The following is a 21,511-nucleotide window of genomic DNA, read 5'->3' as shown; positions in this document are numbered from 1 at the left end:
TTCCTTCTTTATATATGTGGCTTACTTTATATTCTTCTAACCTCTCTAGTAGGCTTCTGATTGGCCATAGCCACTGGTTTAGTATCCATCTTGGTGTTTCATTTTTCTTGATGACATTAATCGAAATTAATGAATCACCTTCTAGGTGAATATGCCTAGCTCCTAAGTTTATCTCAACTTGAAGCCCTTGCAGAGCTACTCAGAATTATGCAATATTGTTAGTTGAGTTTCCTATGGGTTTTGAAATTTCTAGTAGAATATGACCTTGATCATTCCTTTCCACACATCCAATGCCACTAGAACCTAGGTTTCCCAAGGATGCTCCATCAAAAATTATTTTGACCCATCCTAGTTTCAGGGCTTTCCATGTAGTCTTTGCTCTATTTCTTTCTTTTTCCTCAGTGGAACCAATAGTTGTGGGGAATTTTAGTCTTGAAAATATTTGATTCATTCTGTCATCCCGATTCGTGAAAATATTCTCCTTCAAGGAGCAAACTTTGGTTGCCTCATTGATCAACTCAATAACCCGCCTCTCTATTTTTTGGCATAATTATTCATAGGTCATTTCCTTACTTTGAAAGACCCTCCTATTTTTCTCTTTCCATATTTCTCATATAATAGTGGAGGGGATAACTACCCATAATGATCCAACACAATGATTTCCTGCTCTGCTGTGGCCACATGTTGAGCCAAACATCTATTCCTTCTAGAATAGGGCATTGCCATCCTAGCTTGTTCATAAAGTGCCACCAACATCTAGTTGAATAGTTGCATTCAAGGAGTAGATGATCCATTGATTCTGAGATTTGTCTGCACAATTCACACTAGTTTGGCCCTTGGATTCCAAATTCCATCAGCCTATCGCTTGTCATAATTTTCTTCTGTATTGCTATCCATGAAAACACTCCCACTTTTGGTAGGCAATTTTTATTCCAGATTAGTTTTGTTGACAACTCATTCCTCACTACAACAACTTCTTTGAGTTTATATCCCATTTTGATATGGTATTTACCTATTATTGATCCTCCCCATCTGATAATGTTGTCGTGCCCAAACTTTTTGGGCAAAAACGAAACAATTTTTTTTTTTTAAACAACATGAACTCACAACATATCCTACATTATACTAACTTCGTTAGAGTTTTGTCTTAACTAGGATGTAAATAAAATTGTTTACTAAGGTTGGATTAATTAACCAACTTGAACGAGCGACTTTATTTGGTGGAGATTAATTAGTGTCACGGATTAGTTAGCTAGTTCAATTATCTTAATTAAGTTGTCGCTAATTAAAAATGAGGGTTAATTGGTTATCTTAATGTTTTAAATCATTCCCGACCAAATAATGATAATGCTATTAGTTAATTTATGCACACGCAAATTTATTATTTAAATCCAACCGATAAGGGTTCAAATTCCTATAATGCCATTTGCCAACTAAATGCGATATTAAGCTAAAGCCAGTTTTAATTTCCCTAAACCCTTAATTTTGACGATTTAATTAATCCGACCAATATTGGCCTTAAGGACTAGGATTCCAAAGAAAATAATTAATAGTCTTCAATTATAAATTTGCTTCCAATTTTTACTTTAATGACCATATACATTCTAATATATTTAATAACTGTAAAATATCCCTAGCTAACTCATTTAAATCAACTATGACATTAATTCCTCCATTTTAAATTTTAAGAAAAAGGCTACACAAAAATTTAATTCTCTAAACAATTAATAAATTTCTTTCTTTAAATAACTCTTATGACTAAAGTTATATGGGGGAAATTCTTCTTCAAAATTGTAAGGCATTTCCCCCCCTTTTCATTTTAATTTTAATTCTCTAAGAAATAAAAGCATATGATAATTCAATTATTTAATAACCCTAAATATTAGTTATAATATTAAAAACTCAATTCAAATTTCCCCATATCTAATTCAAAATTCTTTTAAATAAAGAAACCCTTATTCATAAAATGCTAACCCTAACCCGAAATGGGTTAGGGTTTATTGCACCAAAATATTCTTTTATTTTACCCTATCCAAATGGGTTAGGGTTTGTTTTTCTTCTCTTTTTGTGGTTTGTGTGTGTGACTGTGCAAGTACAGGGTCGGGTTAGGGCATGACGGCCATGGATGGCGGAGGGTTTTCGAAGGGCTATGGGCAGAGGTGGTGGCGCGGGCTCCCCCGGACGCCACTGTGTGCACACACAGTAGCAGGCAGCGCCGCCCATTGTGTGCACACACAGTGGCAGACGATATTACCACTGCCCACTGTGTATACACATAGTGGCGGGGCGCCGCCTACTGTGTGTAGCATAGTGGCGGCTGCGGCCGTTCCACTGTGTCTACACACAGTGCGGTGCCTCTCGTGCTGCCCCACTGTGTGTAAACACAGTGGCTCGGCCGTGAGCCATCCACTATGTTAACACATAGTGGCTCGGCCGGTAACCCCGATTTCCCTCCTATTTTTTTGTTTTCTAGTTTTTTAAATTTTTATACGATATTTAAAAAAAAAAAAAGTATACACACACACACACATATATATACAACCATGATTAGAACATATATATATATATATTTTAAAGGTTTTCATTGAGTATGTTTATTTTTATTTTTATGCAGGGATATATATGTAAATACATATATATATATATATATATGTAAATACATATATATATATATATATATATATATATATATATATATATATATATATATATATATATATATATATATATATATATATATATATATGTAAATACATACATATATATATATGTAAATACACACATATATATATATATATACATATATGTACATATATATACATATATGTATATATATATGTATATATATATATGTATATATATACATATATGTATATGTATATATATGTATATATATGTATATGTATATGTATATATATACATATATATATATGTATATATATATATATGTATAGATATACATATACATATATATATATATATGTATATGTATATCTATACATATATATATATATACATATATATATATGTATATATATATATATATATATATACCTAATAGGGTTAGGAAGCTTATTTTGAATAATTTTAACACATAAGCATGCAACCCCTATTTTTTTTTTTTTTAACAGCAATACATAAGTCTATGTTATATATTTTTTTTGTTTTACAACTTGCAGGAATGGATTAAATATTGGCACATTCAATGATTTTAGATCTCATTTCCTAGGTGTGATTTACCTTAATATAGAACATTTAGAAGTTATTTCTTTTTTTTAACAGTTATGCAACATGTTTTCTACAACAATGTTTAAATACTAGTTCTTTTTCAGCTATGCCTAAACAGAGTTAAAAGTAACAAAATAACAGTAAATAAACTTTGCAAGTAAATACTCAAACATAATGCATTCTTTTTTTTTTCATTTCCTTTCTTTACTTAAATTTGCAGAAATAAACATGGCAACAAAATTCTTTTATTTTTTTGAGACAAAATTTGATACAATTTACAACAACATAATAGATTTTCAGAATTTAAATAAAATGTACTTTGCATATAGAATATTTGAATACCAGGGCCCACATTTACAATGGGTGAAATAACCCAACTAGTCTCTCATTCTTAATGATGAGGACTTGAATAAAAGAATACATTTCTTTATACAGAAATAAAAGAAAACAACATAAGGCTCTTTATAATATTTTTCTGCAACAAAACATGGTATCATTTCTTTTTGCTTTTCTTCATCTGAATAAAAATCTGTATCTGAATAAAAATCTGCAACCAAACAAATCTGCAACTCCTAGTCTCCTTTCCAAGCAACCTGCATACAGAATTTTAGGGCTGTGACCATGGGGTGCTCACCTCCCAGCCTAGGCTTACTAGAAGCCACCCCCAAGCTTGGAGAACCAAGACCTAGATGGGGTTACAACCAAGCAACACAACAAGCAAAGGGGAAAATCAACACAACAGACACATCCCTTCCCAAGCTGAAACTCCATCACAAAATGTGATGTCTTACTAAGGTGGAAGTGGACCAAGTACCCTAGGGGAGAATCCTGCTAGATAGAACTTACAACCAACTCATGGCATCCATGAAAGCATAACCAAAAATCATCCTTAACCCCTACACCCTTATGACCCCCCAAAAGGCAAACATGCCATATTTGCTCCCCTTATGACCCCCAAGTGAAATAACACAAAAGAAAAGCAGCAAGGGTCTCATGGACAAACCCTTGAGATCACTCTCATAATGAGAGCCTCTCACCCTAAGGGCTATCAAGCTCCTTCCACCCCCAAGACCATTCTATCCTCCCAAGGAAAGGATGGTCTTGAACACTCCCCAATCACAACAATACATAAAACATAAATAAGCAAGAAATCACATAGATTTTTACAAGTGCAACACAAATAAAGAAATACAACAATTTCCATCCAAGCATTCTAGAACATTTTTACATTTACATAAGAGGGAAAAAATAACACCAACCTTGAACTACCAAGGGAAATCTAGGGGAAAGCTTGATGAAGAGCTACCCAATCCTCAATCTTTTTCTGCAAATACTTAGCCCAAATTTTCTATCCCTAAACTAGTTTTCTTCCAAAAAATTTCTCCAAAAATCTCCAAGGATGGAGAGTGGGTGATTACTCACTAAGCTTCCATTCCTAGTCTAAGAAGGCCTCTCTCACTCCTTCCAACCTCTTGGATAGAGTGAGGGATCCCCCATTGGATTGGTCTTCCCTATGTCTTACACACTCCCTAACCAAGGCACCTAGAGAAGGGAAATGGAATGGGGAAGAGGGATTACTCCCATCAAGAAGGTTATCCTACCAAGGATGTCACTCCTACAGATGGAATTCGTCCATCGTGGGAAAACCACTTTTTTGGGTGGTTAAACAAGCCCTAAGGGAAAGACACATGGCCAATTTCGGCCTTCACCCATAGGTACCCCATGAGGCCTAATAGAAATGCTCTAAAATTGACTCTAGGAGTTGATTTGACCCTTAGAAAGTCCACCTAAAGTTAACCTACGGGTCAACTCTGAGTTGACCCTCCTTGTGGCTCACTAACCTAGATTTCTTGGTTCCTTCAAGGATAATTAGGAGATATAACAATTAACAAAAAATAAAACTCTCCAAAAAAGTGACATGACAAATTGCCAACACAACATACTACATAGGTGTCAAGTGACACTACAAAATAATTCCACATCATAATACACACGTGGCAATTGTCCCTTAAACGATTTAAACAATTCAATAAATACAATTTACACTCATGCAACATTTTACATTTATGAATAAAATACAATACATATGGGGTTTTGCCTCTCCAAATAGACAACCCCTGGTTTAACGAACGCACATAGGCCTAGGCTTGATTCTCCATAATATTTCCATGGTCACATGGATAATTTCCTGCACATCTCAATTTAAACATTAGTACTTCCCAATAGCCTCATATAATATAAAACACATAATTAGAATACAATACATTCATTCTACACAGACTTGTCATTATAAAATATGATTGTCACATATCAAAGCAATTCATCATAATCCTCAAAATTTGATCCATTTACAAGATATGCAAACATATTTCTAGCATTATAACAAATCCTAAAATTCAGATAATGACATACATCGTCACAATGTTACCCTATTCTAGGATCATATAATATTCTATAACCACAAGGCATAGAAATGAAGCATCAATACATATCAATATTACCAAAATCATGGGACCATATAAAGTTCTATATCCATAGTGTGTCAAAACAAGCATCCATAATAGTTCCAATATGAAAATAACTGAAGAGATAGGATGGGTCGGGGTAGGGCCTCACAAATGTCATCTTGCTCATCTAGAATTATCTTCCTATTTTCCAGTATTTTCATCAACATATCTTTATGCTCTTGTGGGGCATTAATGTCTTGAAATGACTTCCATTTTCAAGTCATCACTTCATCTTGAAGTTCTCTGTATCCATAATCACATACATTTGAGTCTCATCTTTAGGTGGTTTCTTCCTTATTATCTACAGGTTGGGATTATTAGCTAAGGATTTCATTCCTCCCAACGAGTTGTTGTCCTCAAAATTTGATTCCCTTCAATGTCCTTAAGATAATATGGTCTAAACTGGGTGCAGAGAAAACATCAAAGATAAGGAAATTCCAGAGACAACATATGACAAGGTTTGATTAAAACCTTCTACACTTCGGGCTTCCTTAGAGCCCAGGTGGGTATACCTTTGTGAATTAACTTCACACTTTTAAACAATAAACCCACAGCAAACCAGTCCAGAAAACCAGTGGGTTCATTCACCTTGAAATCAACTGAAAACAATGAATAGAAACTGTACTTAACTTCAGCATTTTTGATCAACAAAGTATGCAATAAACAACCTCGATTAACACCAGTGCCTTGTCGAAGGTTACAGAGTCACTTAAATTCAAATAACACTTCTGAAACAATATATCCTTATGCTTCCCATCGGCTTGGTTTCCACTAATCATGATATATGCCTGGCACATACAAGAATTCAATCATTCTAGACTAAGCTATGGTCCTCAAAATTCAAAGTTTCCTCCAAAGAATTTACTGGTATGAGTGATCCCGTGTATTTAATTTCCCTTCTAAAGAGAAAAGCTAACAAACACTTATACTGAGATTGCTTTGCAATTCCATTCAAACTAAACAACCCTGGATTATTCAGAATAAAGACAGTAAATAAATTTGTGAACAAACGTGAAGACAACACATAACTTTTACTCAAAACTGATGGCCTGTATATTGATATTCATTTCAAAGAGTATTACAATAAATTCTGATTCTCCATTAGACTTAGAAAAGCTTAGATAAATTTCTGCAGCGTTTTCTTACAAAATTTTGTGATCCCCTTTCCCTCTAGTCCTGGTATCCATTTATAACAACATGGATGCACAAAGCTTCGGACTTCTCGAGGAGAGTTTGTTACAATTATTTCCAAAATTGATGAGGTTACAATTTTTACGTGAAACAGTTATGCGCTCTTTTCAGCCTCTGCAGTCTGTTCAACAGGTTGTTCAGTTGCAACCTCTTCTGGCTTTTCAGGGGCACTCTCCAACTGCTCTGGATCATGGGTGGAATATTTAACTTCCCACTCATTATATGTCTCTTCTGTCGGCCATGAAAAATTAATCACATCATCTTTACTTTTAGTCAACCTTTTCCAAGAATTTCTCAGTTTGTTGACTTCTGAATTAAGAAAACTATAGTGTGATTTAATTTTTTCTATTTCCTGTATTGTTATAACAAAGAAAGAGGTATCATCAAGATCAATGATTCCCTTTACCCTTGCTGACAATTTGACTTCTATCTCTTTAAGCCATATTTGCTTATCTTTCAACTGATCCGGATTGGCAAAAATTCCTGGGAGCAACTCACAAACTTGATCAGTGTATTCCTTCTTAAGTAATTTAACCCTTCTTTCCACATTATCCACTTCTGTTGCCAATTGCAATAAGATCTTAGCGATATCAGAAGTGGATTTGATAATGGGATTAGCTCTTGCTTCATCACAGGATACACACATGAACTCTAGATCTTGCTCCCTAGGCCTCCATCTGTCAAAAATGGGTGTCAAAATGGCCTTATCTCTCCTTAATTCATTCCATATCTCCATGACCCTTCCCACACTATTGTGAAGCAGTGAGGCATTTATAGTATCTGCAAAATTGGAGATTGTGGCTTTTATTTTCTCCTCATACTTCCCTGCATAAAAGGCCTAAGCTTGCTTTAGGTTCTCCAATTCTTGGGGAGTTATCTCAATCATTTGGGAGCTGGAAGGCACAGGAGATGGTGAGAGCTCAATAATGGGGCTAGTAGGTGGAGGTCTTGCAGGAAAAGAGGCAATCATCAATGTTGAAGACTCACCTTGTTGGTGTTGTCCCATCAGCTGGCTCTGCAATTTGGCAATGATGCTATCCTTGCCTCTTACCTCCTCCTTGACACTGTCATAGGCCTTCAAAACTATTTCCAATTTAATCTGGAGGGCCTCCTTTTCTTTAGCTTCCTTCTCAGCCACTGCAACACTAAATTTTGCAGTTTCTAGCACAGTGCTAGCAGCCTCTACTACCCCTGTACTCTGTACTCTTTTGACCATCAATCCACCAAGGTGACTTGACCCTGAAGTGTCTTTACCTTTCTTGTCCTCATGTCTTTTGAGGGACCACATAACTAGTGCAGCATTGTCCTTATTGAATGTAACCCCTTCCATGGGTTTAGTCTCTTTTCTTACTGCATCTAGCACCAGAGCATCAACAATATTCCATTCTGGTAAAATGAGCACTCCAGCTTGTGCTACTAGATCCCTTCCCTATTCAGGAGTGATGGTTTTGAATTCTTCCATCATCTCTTGTTTTATTTCTTCTTCCACTGAGGCTGGATCTTTGTTAGGCTGCTCTGCCTTTCTTGTTTCACATCTAGCATTATATGTATCTATATGCTGCTTCCAGACAAATTGCATGAATGCTTCAGATGTGACAAAGTTATCATCAGCTAAAAAGGCGCTACTGGCCTTCTTTATCTCAGGATCCCACTCCTGGCCCTTAAGTTCAGTTGAGGTGATGTCCATTTGTGCTTCAGTGGGCTCTTCTGGCATCCCTTCTTCCACTTCATCATAAGTGTAGGCAATTTCCCCCAAGCTGCCCAATTGCGAGAGGTATTCAGTTGCTGCTTGTTCATCTCCTATGTGGATAGGGGATTGGGATGGGGAATACAAGGGTGTATCTGACTGCACTTCCTTCCCCACCCTTTGCTTCTTTGGGCTGTCCTGGATGTCAATGACATCTTGCACCTTCCTCTTTCCTTTGGATGAAGAGGGCTCCCCTGTTGTAGACACCAGCACACTGTAACCTGATTTCTTATGCAGGGTGTAGTCACCAGGAGGGATTGCTTTAGTGGAAGCTGACTTGCCCAAAATCATTCTAGCCTTTTCAGGGTTGCTCTTAATTACAGCTTCCCTCTTTTCCTTTAGTGTTTGCATCACATCTTCGAAGCAAACAATCAAAATTTTTATTTTTTCTTCCAATGGGAAGAAGCTAGACAATGGGTCATAGCTAGCATCAAATTGATGCACAAAATCCAAGGCTTTCTTGTAAGCCACCCATTTTTCTTTCCTCAACTCCTGTTCATCTAAATCAAATTCATTCTTGATGAGGTCTTCAGGAAAGTGGAATTGATGAGGCCTACCTCTGCATGCTACCTTCTTCTTGAACACACCATTGTAGAAGTCCTCTGGATCAGCACATCTGGACACTGCATTGGATAAATGGTAGGGTTTGAGGAAATCCTCAAAACAATTCTAGCCTCCCTTTGTAATTACAAATTGATGGGCTATTGTAGCTGTAGGGAAAATAGTCCCTTTACCTCTGCCTGTTAGCTCTGCCTCTTGTAGGCCACCAATTTGTCTAAGGATCTCAGCTATTCCCACTTTGAGAGGGACCTGGTATGGTAACAAAAATGGGGTGCCTCTAAAACCAAAAACTCTGAAAACCGTGGAGACTGGATATAAGTACATGTCTCTCCAGTTATGAACAATTTTGATGTTCTCTGCGAATTCTTTTGGCCTTAGGAATTCCAGAAGAACCTTGGGGACTCTTGGGTTATCAGAGCAAAGGAGGGTCCTTATTTTGGATGCAAAATATTTATCGAACTTTAGGAAACTAGCATCCTCTCTGTCCCATGACAACACAGTGCTCCATAATTGTACTGACATCTTCTCTCCTTCCTTCTCTTTTACCAGGTCCATTCCACTGGCGAAATAATCACCACCTTTGAAGAGGAAAAGGTGCATCAAGAGTGAGTACCATCCGAATGGCCTATCCACCTTCCCATTTTTTATTCCTATCAACCCTCCATGGATAGCATCGGCAATATAAGAAGCATAATCAAATGTAATAGCAAGAGAAGGATTCAAAATCTGAACAATCATTAACAAGTAATGATTTGGCATATTTGCTTCAGCATCCTCTCCTAGAACTTGGCAAAGTGCCCAATACATGCCTTTAGCCCTTAAGGTAAACATACTCAATGAAAAAGGCTCTTGTGTGTTGGGCCCTACAATTGCTAACCCTCCTATTTTTAGGAAAAGTTCTTTAAGAGGCCCATTCCTAAGATGACTCTTCTGTGCACTGTACACTTGGGCTAATTGTGTGAAATTTATGGGTTCCAAGAAATTTGTGAACTCATTGAGCCCAAATGCTGTTCTCAATTCCTCTGCCTTAATTTCCACAAGGGTTTTTCCATTAACATCCTGGATGCATCTCGTGACTGAATCATAGTTCAATGCCATTTGGGTTAACAAGTCTGTATCCATGAACACCCCTGGGACTACCAATTTCCCGACATCTAGTTCCCAAATGCTATTTTGAGGAGCAGGAGAATTCCTCATCCCAAATCCGATTCTGAACAGCCCCAACCCAGACAGTCCAACCTGTGGGTCTCTTAACCAATTACCTTTGTCATATAATCCTTCTCCTATCTTCAAACGGGGTGCCCTGGGCACTAACTCTTTGGCCTTTGATGCCTGGTTAGTTGACAATGTCAACTGTTCTAAAAAATCATCACATACACTTCGTTCTAAATAATTAACCTTGCCAGAAAATTCCCTTTTAGGAGCCATTGGAAAATACAAGAAAATGAATACACTCTTAAACAATCCTGCAGCACGAGAATGATTTTATCTAAAAGCCACACAAGAATTGCTTCAAAACATGAGAGAACCTGATGCTTGCTCGAAGGAAATTGCTCTGCAACTGAACCGCTTGCTCTGTTTCAGAAAATGATAACTCTACGTCTGCTCTTCTGCAAAATCTTTTAAAAGATATCCTTACTTGGTTGTTAGGAAATCAAATGCTTGTACTCTGGGCCTTAACTATGACATTGATTCCGCATGCTTCGGCCATCCTTTTAAAATCAAATTCATACGAGAATTCATATTTTAGCTCCAACGGGTCGCAACCTTCCTGCAAGTGTCTCACTGTTAATTTCATTTTGACGGCTTTGTCTTTAGTCTGGGTCCCGTTATTCTATTGGCTACATAATACCATGCGGCATCCGACCATTGGCTTAGAAAATCCCTTCGCATTCCGTTTTGATACTGGCCGAATGCCTCCCTTTATACTGTGACGGGCCCACATTTTCCCTTTTGGCCACGTCATCATCATGACACATGGACGGCCCTCGTTAACTCTTGCTATTTCGCGGGCTTAAAGGGGAAGCATTTTACCCTTGCGAAATAGCGCGGGCCATTGGATCATCCTTCAAGTTGATCACTAATTAATCCTTTGAAAAGGTTCTCAGGAATGGTGGGCCCGCTGAGTCGTCACTAACACCTGGCACCTAGTCACCTGCTGCGCTGATTTGTCACTCTGTCACTTGCCAAAAGAAAAACCATGGGGGCCCCACTTTCATTTCAATAGGTCTATCTCCCACGTCATCATCAAGACACGTGGATGGTTGACACTCATTCTCGCTATTTCGCGGCCTTAAGAAGTGATCACTTTACCCTTGCAAAATAGCGCCGACCGTCAGATCATCTCTGCAGTCGATCGGTATTTAACCCTTTGAAAAGGTTCTCAGAAATGGTGGGCCCATGGACACGTCACGGACATATGGCACCTTGTCACTTTCGGAGCTGACTTGTCAATTTCTCATTTGTCAAGTAGGAACCATAGGGACCCACAGTTTCCTTTTAGACCGCGTGTCATCAAGACACGTGGACGGTCCCTGTTCATTTTCGCTATTTTGCGGCCTTAAGAAGTGAGCACTTTACCCTTGCGAAATAGCACGGGCCGTTAGATCATATTTCGAATTGATCAGCATTTAAACCCTTCGAAAAGGCTCTCAGACATGGTGGGCCCACAGACACGTAATGGACACCTGGCGCCTTGTCACTTTCGGATCTGACTTGTCATTCTGTCATTTGCTGGAAGGAGCCACGGGGTCTCAATAAATTGTTAAGAGCTGTCCCTGCCAGGTCATCTCCACTTGCGACCTGACTCATCTTTGGGGCCCACTTTTGAACCTTTAATCCTGACCCGCTGACTATGGTGACTTGTGCCACGTGTTACCTTTTAATACGCCAGAAGAAAACCACGGGGGCCCCACTTTCTTTGATAGCCACATCCTTTACTTCCTCCGTCATGACACATGGACGGCTGACATTCATTCTCGCTATTTCGCAGCTTTAAAGGGGAAGCATTTTATCCTTGCGAAATAGAGCCAACCGTCGGATCCTTTCCCAAATTGATCGACGTTTACTGGGCACGACACTTTAGAATGAAATAATATAAGGCGAAATTTTTTCAAATAATCAACGTAACCGCCTAGGTTAATAACAAGGGGGGGACACTTCCCATGACCCCGCGACCCATACTTAAGTGAAATAAAGTAACGACAATATAGAAACCAGAGGGTTCAAAATAAAAAGATAAGGTCTAAAACTTAAAAAAACCCTTAAACCCTCTAGGTTTTAGAATAAAACTAAAGTACTTGGGGCTACACCCTATTCAAAAATTTTCAAGGTACCACAGCCAATTATGGGGAAAGAAGAACCCAATTTTAAAACAGTGATAACACGAGTCACTCCAGAAGGAGGCATTTTGACCGCTTTTGACTTCACAGGTGGCATAGTTTTCTATAATATCTCTACATTCCATAATGGAATTCCATATTGTCAATCCTTTTATGGGGTCTAATATTGTGAGTATTCGAGCAGGCTCATCCGAGTCTAGATATTTTCTTTTAAAAATTCTTACCCATCTTTGATTACTATTAGTACATATGCTCCATACCAACTTGGCACCAATAACTAGATTCATGATTGCTAATTGTCTAATGCCTGCACCTCCTGACTCTTTTGGGAGGCATAATTTATCCCATGCCACTAGAGGAATTTTTTTATGTTCTTCTAAACTACCCAAAAAGAAATTCCTCATGATTAGATGATTAAGTCCTCCTAAAATGCTTTAGGAAGCTTCAGGTAGGATATTGAGTATACTGGGATGGCTGATAGTACTGCTTTAAGCATAATTAATCTTCCCTGAGGAAAGCCATTTTCCTTTCCAGGATTTCATCCTTTTTTTGCAACTTTTTTTTTATCATACTTTCCCAATGATATATCCTATTTATTCCTGCAAATAGTGACATTACAGGAAATCTATCTAGGAAGTTGGTTGCTCTTAAACTTAAGATTCTTGACAATTCTCTTTGCATCTTGGGTTGTGTGTTTAAAATGAATACTTCTAATTTTATCCAGTTGATGCTTGTCTTGATTGCAAGCAATGATTTTCGAGGAAAGATTTAATTGTCCTTGCTTCCCTTCATTTAGCTTCTTAAAACAAAATGGTATCATCGGAAAATTACAGGTGTGTAAGAATGCTCAATCCCATTTTCCAATGGCACTCCTTTCCATTTTCCATCTCTTCTTACTTTACTGATTCCCCTACCCAATGCTTCTGCCATTATGATGAATAGGAATGGAGATAGAGGGTCTCATTGCCTTATCCCTCGTGTTGTCGAAAAATATCCATGGGATGCTTCATTGTTTAGTATTGAGAATTTTGGTGTTGAGATACATCTTTCAATCCATTTGATCCAATTTCTATCAAACCCAAATCTACCTAGTATTTCCATCATAAATCTCCTATCCACTAGATCATAAGCTTTGAGGATGTCTAGCTTCAGAATCATGCAAGCTTCCTTTCTTTTCCTTGCCGAATGTATGGTTTCATGAGATACTATTATTCCTTCCACAATTGATCTCCTAGGAGAAAATCCACTTTGTTCATCCGATATTACATCTTTGAGTATCTCCTTTAGCCTATTTGCTATAACCTTTGTGACAATCTTGTAGATCGTATTGCATAATGCTATAGGATGAAAAGTCACTCATTTCCTGGGGATCCTTCTTTTTAGGTATAAGGGCTAAGAATCTATGATTTAGGGCTCCTAGAATAATCATATTTCTCCTTGATTCATCCATTACTAATGTCAATTATGTCCCTACTATATCCCAGAATTTTTGAAAAATGGTAGCGGGAAATCCATCAAGGCCTAGTGCCTTCTCAAGATGCATTTGGAATGTGGTTTTTTTTACTTCTTCCATCCTTATTTTTTTTATATAGAAATTTGTTCAGCTCCTCACTGATGATTTTTGGTATTTCCTCCATTATGTTGTTTCTTTGGTCCCTGTGTTCTTGTTCTTCTTTATTCAAAAGTTCTGTAAATAATTTAACAACTTCTCATTGGCTTCTTCCATGTTCTGTGTCATGCTTCTATCCTCTTTTTTTATTTCCATAATTTTCTTTTTACTTCTATTGGCCACCGCAATTCTGTGAAAGAATTTGGTATTTCTATCTCTTTCTTGTAGCCACACCTCCCTAGATTTTTGCCTCCAATGACATTCCTCTCTTTTTAAGATCTCATCCATTTCTTCCTTCAACATTATTTCTAATTTGTAATCTTCATCATGCATACCATCCTTGATATTTTTCTCATTTAATTCTACTGATTACCTTCCAATTCTTTCTGTTTCCATGAATATGTTTTTGAAGTGATTTAAGTTCCATTTTTTGAGTTTGGATTTAATAAAGCAAAGCTTTGTGCTGATGGTATATAGATATAGTTTATTAACTAGTTTTATTTCATTCCACCATTCTGCTATGAGACTTGGGAGTTTTTCATCTCTGAGCCACATGTTTTCAAATTTAAAAGGGTTTCCCTTGGGTGGTTTATTAGGAGTGATTGTTAATTGCACTAGATAGTGATCTAAACCTGACAATGATAGAATAGTGGCCTCCTTGATAATTGGTTGATTTTCCCAATCGCCAAATAATAAGAACTTTACCAACCTCTCAACTATATTTGTGAATCCACTCCTACTTGTCCATGTAAATACCCCATTTCTAGTAGTTATATCTGTTAGTTGATTGGTGTCCACAAAGCCTTGAAAGTCTCTTTGTATTACTGTTAATCTCTGCAAACCTCCTCTCTTTTCCTGTATGTTCAATATTGCATTGAAGTCCCCAGCCACCAAGCCTTTTTCCCTAGCTCTACTTGCCAAAAATTTTGTGATCTAATTCTACACTTCTCCTTTTTTGGATGTGGGAGTGGGTCCATAAACCTTTATAATGAAGAAGATATCATTTGTTTGCAGCGTCTTGAAGGTGGCAATGATCCAGTTTTTGCCTTCTTCTATTACTTCTCCTTTGATTGTTAAAGAATTCCAAATGATTCCCAGCCCTTTGGATGCCCCACATGCTTTCACAAAGTGCCTTGAGCATTATTTCCAACCTTGCATTTTCCTATCTTTTTCTTCATTAATCCATTTGGTTTCCTTTAATAGCCATAAATCTGCTTTGCTTTCATTGATTTGGTGCTTTATTAGGCACCACTTGTTAGGGGCATTTATGCCCCTAACATTCCATGTTATGCACCTCATTTCCCCTTGGGAAGGGTGTTTCCCTTCCCAATACAGAGTTTAGTTTGTCCAATTGCATTTGTTGCTATTGCCAATTAGCCTTATTAGGTTTGGGCCCTCTTTTTCCTTTAGGTTTTGTCTTAGTGATCTTGGAATTAGTTTATCCAAACCCTAATTCTTCAAATATCTCCCCCTCTTCTTTTTCTATCTCTTCTTCATCATTTGAGTCAGATTCATCTTGGTCCATATATTCGTTATCAATTTCCTCTATCTCTTGTTGTCTCATTGTTGCAATTTGTTCTGATTCATGGTTATTCATTATCATTGTGTCAGAACTCTATCCCTCCCTCAATTCAAAATTTTCTTCTAAGTGTGCAGGAGATATCCTCATTTGCTGCTTGATCTCCTCCTACAGGGCGATTGTATTTTACAAAATTTTATTTAGATCATCTTCTTGCTAAGGGCCTTGTTGTGCTAATGCCTAGGAGGGTTGTGATATTTGCAGATTTTCCTTTGATGTTATCATATCCTCCTCCAATTGCATCAATGCTTGATGTTGGCTATTGTTTTGCAATTCTACTTTATTTTCCTCCATAGCCTTCTCAGCTTCAGTTTGGGCAAGGAATTGGGAGTCTTCAATTGATTTCGGGGCCGATGCTGAATTTCTCTTGTGCAAAATACAACCACTAATTTTTTCCTCATGATCTATTGTCATCTTCTATCTCCGAACCCCTACTTCGGTTACGATTTCAAGATCTTTAAATAGCTTCCGATCACTTTTGATCTCCACATAGATTCTAGCAAGGACCCCTGATTTGCCTATGTAGAAATCCTCCTCAACTCTAATAAAAGAGCCAATTCTTCCCCTATCACCTCCAATATATTCATGGGCCAATATTCCACCACTAGGTTATCTAATTTTATCCATTTTTGTACATTCCTCATGATGTGATTTCTAGGGTTAAAGTTTGGCTCCCAATCAAGCAGATAGAATCTATATCCTTCAAAGAAAATGTTTTCTCCTCCCATAATTTTGTTTTTTAGGTTTTAATCTATGCATTCTACCACAAAAAACCATCCATCATGGTTTTGATATTAATTCAACCTTTAAATTTGGCTTTCCACCATTTTATAATGTAATTGGTTGGGCATCCAGGTCCAAACCATTTCATGTAGAAAGCAAATTTTTTTGTATGCTTGCATACTGATTTTTTTAGGTTTCCTGGGATGATTAGGGCATTGCATTTAGAATTGAGTTGCACATTTTTCTGTTTTAAATTTTCCTTTGTATGCTGAGGATCTTTGGGTGCTATATGGTTTGTATTTGGCCCTTGGTTGCATTTTCAATCTAACCCTCCATTCATATTTCTTCTGGCTCACCATGGAAATCTTCTCGCAGGTTTAAGGTTCTTCCAATCCTGATTTTGATGACGGGGGAAGTTTCTAATATTTTCCTACCATGCATGATGCGTCTGGTGAGTGATGCTTCACAACCATTGTTGATTGTTGTTTTGTGGCTACCTTCTATATTTCTCCTCCCATATTCCCTTCTCAAAGACCCATTGTGGTCGATATTCCGGCTTGCTTGTGTTTGCCCTTGAATCTGCCTAGCTTTTATTTATTATACTATTTAATTTTCGCATTTTTGCTGCTCTCTCGTTTATCGCTCAATTTCATGATTGAGTAAGATGCATTGAATAATTACTTGAGTCATTTAAAAATAATTAAATTAATAATAATTGATGCCCTCCTAAATGGCACAAGGTTAGTCTATGATCAAAGAACACAAAACACACAAAACATTAGTGTTAATCAATCTAAAACTAAACTATGAAGGCATACCAAAAGAGACACAAAAGACATGCTAATTTATCTAATAAATAAAACACAGATTATGAGGCATCTCCAACTACCTCTTAGCATGGCTTTAGCTTCTTCTCCCTTGTTCCTCTCCTCTCCAAGTTCCAAAATAGTGTAGCTCTCAGCAGCTTTTTGCACCATGGATGCTTATGGAGGATTGAGATTGGTAGTATAGCTCCAAATATGAAATAAAAAGCTATTTTTATGCTAAAATGATGTATTTTAACCAAAAAGACAAGATGTTAGACTGCTTATGCTAAAATGCTCTCTAAAATATCTATAGCTTAGATGCATACAAGTTTTCAGGATCTGGATTATGAAGGAATGGGCTCTATTTATAGGAAAAATGGAGCAATGGATGGCCAGGATTGAAGGGTTTAATCAAGGGTCAAGCTTGAAAGTTGGGGATCCATGTGCACAATTTGCACCAATGAAATGGTGACAAGTGTCAACATAAGATTGGGTTGAGAGAAGAGGTTTGAGGCATTAAAGGCCTGAGAAGACCTCATGTTTATCTAAAGGCTAAGGGTCAAGTCTAAATTAAGATTTCCCATTGAATTAAGAGTTAATCCAAGGATAAACCTTTGTGCAAATGATTAAGAGATAATCATGGTCAAAGCATTAAAGGGTTGATGAGACCCTTGGGTTGGGTAGAGGTTGAGTCAAAACAAATGTTTTAACCATGTGGAAGGGTTTGGGTTAACCATTAATGGTTTTTGGAGACTTTGGGGATTAAGTGGTTGAAAGTTGGAAGCCTTCAATGGTTATCAAAGACTTTGAGCCATTTAGTGGTTGAAGGTTGAAAGCCTTTAATGGTTATCAAAGACTTTTAGGCTTTGAGAAGTGACTCCATTTTGCTTAGGGATGTGACAAAGTTTAGAGGAGGGATTAGGCTAATTAGGAAGGGGTTAGAAGAATCTAGAAGGGGATTAGATTTTTGCAAGTGGATTTGGTGGGTGAGGGAAAATAGGTTTTTATTTAAAATAAAAATTCATTTATTTCAATAAATGTGTGCAAGTTGCATTTGTAGGAAAATGCAAGTGGGGGAGGTTTTAAAATGATTTAAATAAATGTTAATCTATTTAAAAGAGGAATAGGGGGATTTTAATTAAATAAATTGATTTTATTTATTTAATAGATTGTAATTGGATTTTAATGAATTAATTAAAATAAATTGAGTAATTTATTTAATTAATAGAAGAATGTTTGGGGATGAATTAATTAAATATTAATTTAATTAATTGGTGGCTAGTGGATTTTTAATCAAATAAATACGAAATATTCATTTAATTAAAATGGACAGATTTATGTGACTACATTTGCCCCTCTTTGAGACGGTGCGGTTTATCGCGTCGTTTCAAAGAAAGAAAAACTGGTGTGAAGAAATGCCCCATAAAATGTTAATTTAATGGGTGGTATGCCCCCTCGAGAGATGGGCCGAAATTTTTTGAAAAATTGGGCGATCTCTCGAAAAAGAATGAAAATTGGCAGGGTGGGAGAAGAGAAGAAGTTAGGCATACTAGGGAAAAATGGAAGAAAACAGGGGAAACATGGAGAAATGGGGGGCTCAGAAAGTTCACGGGGACCACGGCGATGAGCGGGGTGAAGTTACGGTGACGGCGGGGGGTATAAATGGGGTGAAAGGGGGGAAAATAGGATCATTTGTGACCGCGACCAGTTGAAATGAGAGCTCTGATAGTGACATTTGGAGGAGCAAGGAGGAGCTACGATGCCGATTCCGATTACCGAGCACCGATCCGAGCGAGTCCGACGGTTCCAGCGCCCAGCCGACTATGGACCAGCGGTACGCAAATTCGAAAACGTACTTTTTATGCATTTTTGATAGGTTTTTAGCTGAGTCCAAGTCAAGTCGGAGCAAGAGCGCTGGAACTATGGTTTTAGCACTTTTGCTCCATGAATTAGCGCTTTTGTGCCGCAATAGCGCTATTGTGGTTGGGTTTGAGCGCTTTTGTATGCATTAGTGCTAATGTAGGCAAGTTTTAGCGCACTTGACAAAGTAGCGCTATGGTAGGGTTAATTGAGCGCTATTGATGTGTAATAGCGCTATTGTATAGCGGGTTTAGCGCTTTTGTTTTTTTAGCGCTTTTGTAGAGCTTTTTGAGCGCTATTGCAAGGGTTGTAGCGCTATTGTGTAGAATGAGCGCTATTGAAGATAAAATAGCACTTTTGCCTTAGGATAACAAGATGCCCCAGTTTTGGACAAAATAAATCTCCTGATGCCAATGATTGATGGATGGCGAGGTGAAGTGGGAGTTGTTTTGAACCATAGCAGCCCGATGAGACTTAGGTCATTTGTTAGAATAAATGCCTGTTGAAGTCTAGGCGGCCATGATTGCTTACCTGTTGAGACCCAAAGATACTTGATCAAAGTATCTGATGATAGTCTAGGTTTAAACTTAAGAAAGTTTGATAACAAAACAACTGATGGTGATTTGATGAATGTCGATGTGCAGGAGGATCTGCGCGTGTTGCAGTTACGCGAGCGCCACCCTGCGACACAGGGGTTGTGGGATCGATTGACGCAGATAGAGATAGACTGTATTGCAGCTACTGGCCTGTACGAGGTGATGCACATGCCCATGATTCGGATGAATCACGACCTGATTACAGCCTTGGCAGAGCGATGGCACAGTGAGACGTGCACGTTTCATCTAGCCCAGGGAGAGATGACGGTGACTTTAGAGGATGTGTGGCGTATCCTTCGGATTCCGATTCGGGGGGAGCTGGTGACATATGATAGATCCTGGGGGACGGTGTCTTGTCAGAGGATTTTTGAGGAGGATGTATACATTGATGATGGCTCGATCGCATGGGAGGATATAGCGGCACTATATGAGCCCCTTCCAGCAGTGTTATCAGGGATCATGGGAGGACTTTTGTGTCCAGACAGGCGGTCACATGGATTGGCGGTGGGATGGGGACAGGTGATAGAGATGATGATGACTGAGGGGACCCGATTTGCATGGGGGCCGTGCGTGCTAGCGCACATGTATCAGGAGCTACACGAGGTAGTGTACAGGGGGAGAGGTTCTCTTGCAGTGGGCATGATGCTGGTGCATGTGTGGGCATGGGAGCACTTACCAGTGACTCGACCAGTGAGTCTTAGATTCTGAGCCATGGACCAGCCATACATGTTTATGTACAGTGGCATGATGAGTCAGCCCCACTTGGGGAAGTTAGAGTGGTGGCGGCGGGCATTGGATGACTTAGATGCAGTGATATGGCGGCCATACTTGGAGTGTGAGCCATGGGAGGATGATGCAGAGGCACTACCGTATTGCTTCATGACCCGATTCCTCATTGGGAGGACCTCTTATCATGTAGAGAGACAGGTGCCGGGACAGGTGATGAGGCAGTTTGGACGGCAGCAGGGACTGCCTAGCGGATCAGGGGAGTATGCACGAGTGATTCAGGAGCGGTATGCATGGGGTCCAGTGCTACCGTATGATCAGGCATTGGCAGAGTTTCAGACACTGCAGGCAAGGCCATGGGACCTACGACCGAGGGTCGTTGATGCAGGGGTGACAGCAAAGTATACACAGTATCGGGCGGCGCACCCGATCCTACGGATATCAGACCCAGCTGAGCCGATCCCATCTTTTGAGGATGAGAGAGGACGGGGACGAGGACGGAGAGCAAGAGGCCGAGGAGGAGGTGGTGGAGGAGGAGGAGATGGAGGAGGAGGAGATGGAGGAGGAGGTGGAGGTGGAGGAGGAGGAGGAGGAGGTGGTGGAGGAGGTGGAGGGGGAGGAGGAGGAGGTTTAGGGATGCCGAGGCAGCGGAGAGGGAGAGGTGGACTACCTCTTCAGATATCACAGGGACCGTTGATGCAGGGAGGAGTGCAGCTGAGTGGGAGGGGGATGGAGAGAGAGATCCCGATGGATACAGGTGTAGGGAAGGGTGGTGCAGGGGAGGGACCTACTGGAGGGGGTGATACAGGTGCGGCAGCCATGGACATGGGGGAGGGAGCTACTGGGGATCTGCGGGAGCATATGATAGGTTATTTGCAGACCCGGGTGGAGAGATTAGAGGAGGAGATAGCAGCTAGGGATGTGCAGCTATTTGCATGTGAGTCAGAGCTGACAGTGGTGCTGCGGGAGAGAGATACTGCGGTGGAGAGATTGGCAGAGCTGCAGGAGAGAGTGTGGACTGGAGCACAGGGGCCTTC

Source organism: Cryptomeria japonica, chromosome 2 (genome assembly GCF_030272615.1).
Source record: "Cryptomeria japonica chromosome 2, Sugi_1.0, whole genome shotgun sequence".
NCBI lineage: Eukaryota > Viridiplantae > Streptophyta > Pinopsida > Cupressales > Cupressaceae > Cryptomeria > Cryptomeria japonica.
This window is presented reverse-complemented; position numbering follows the sequence as displayed.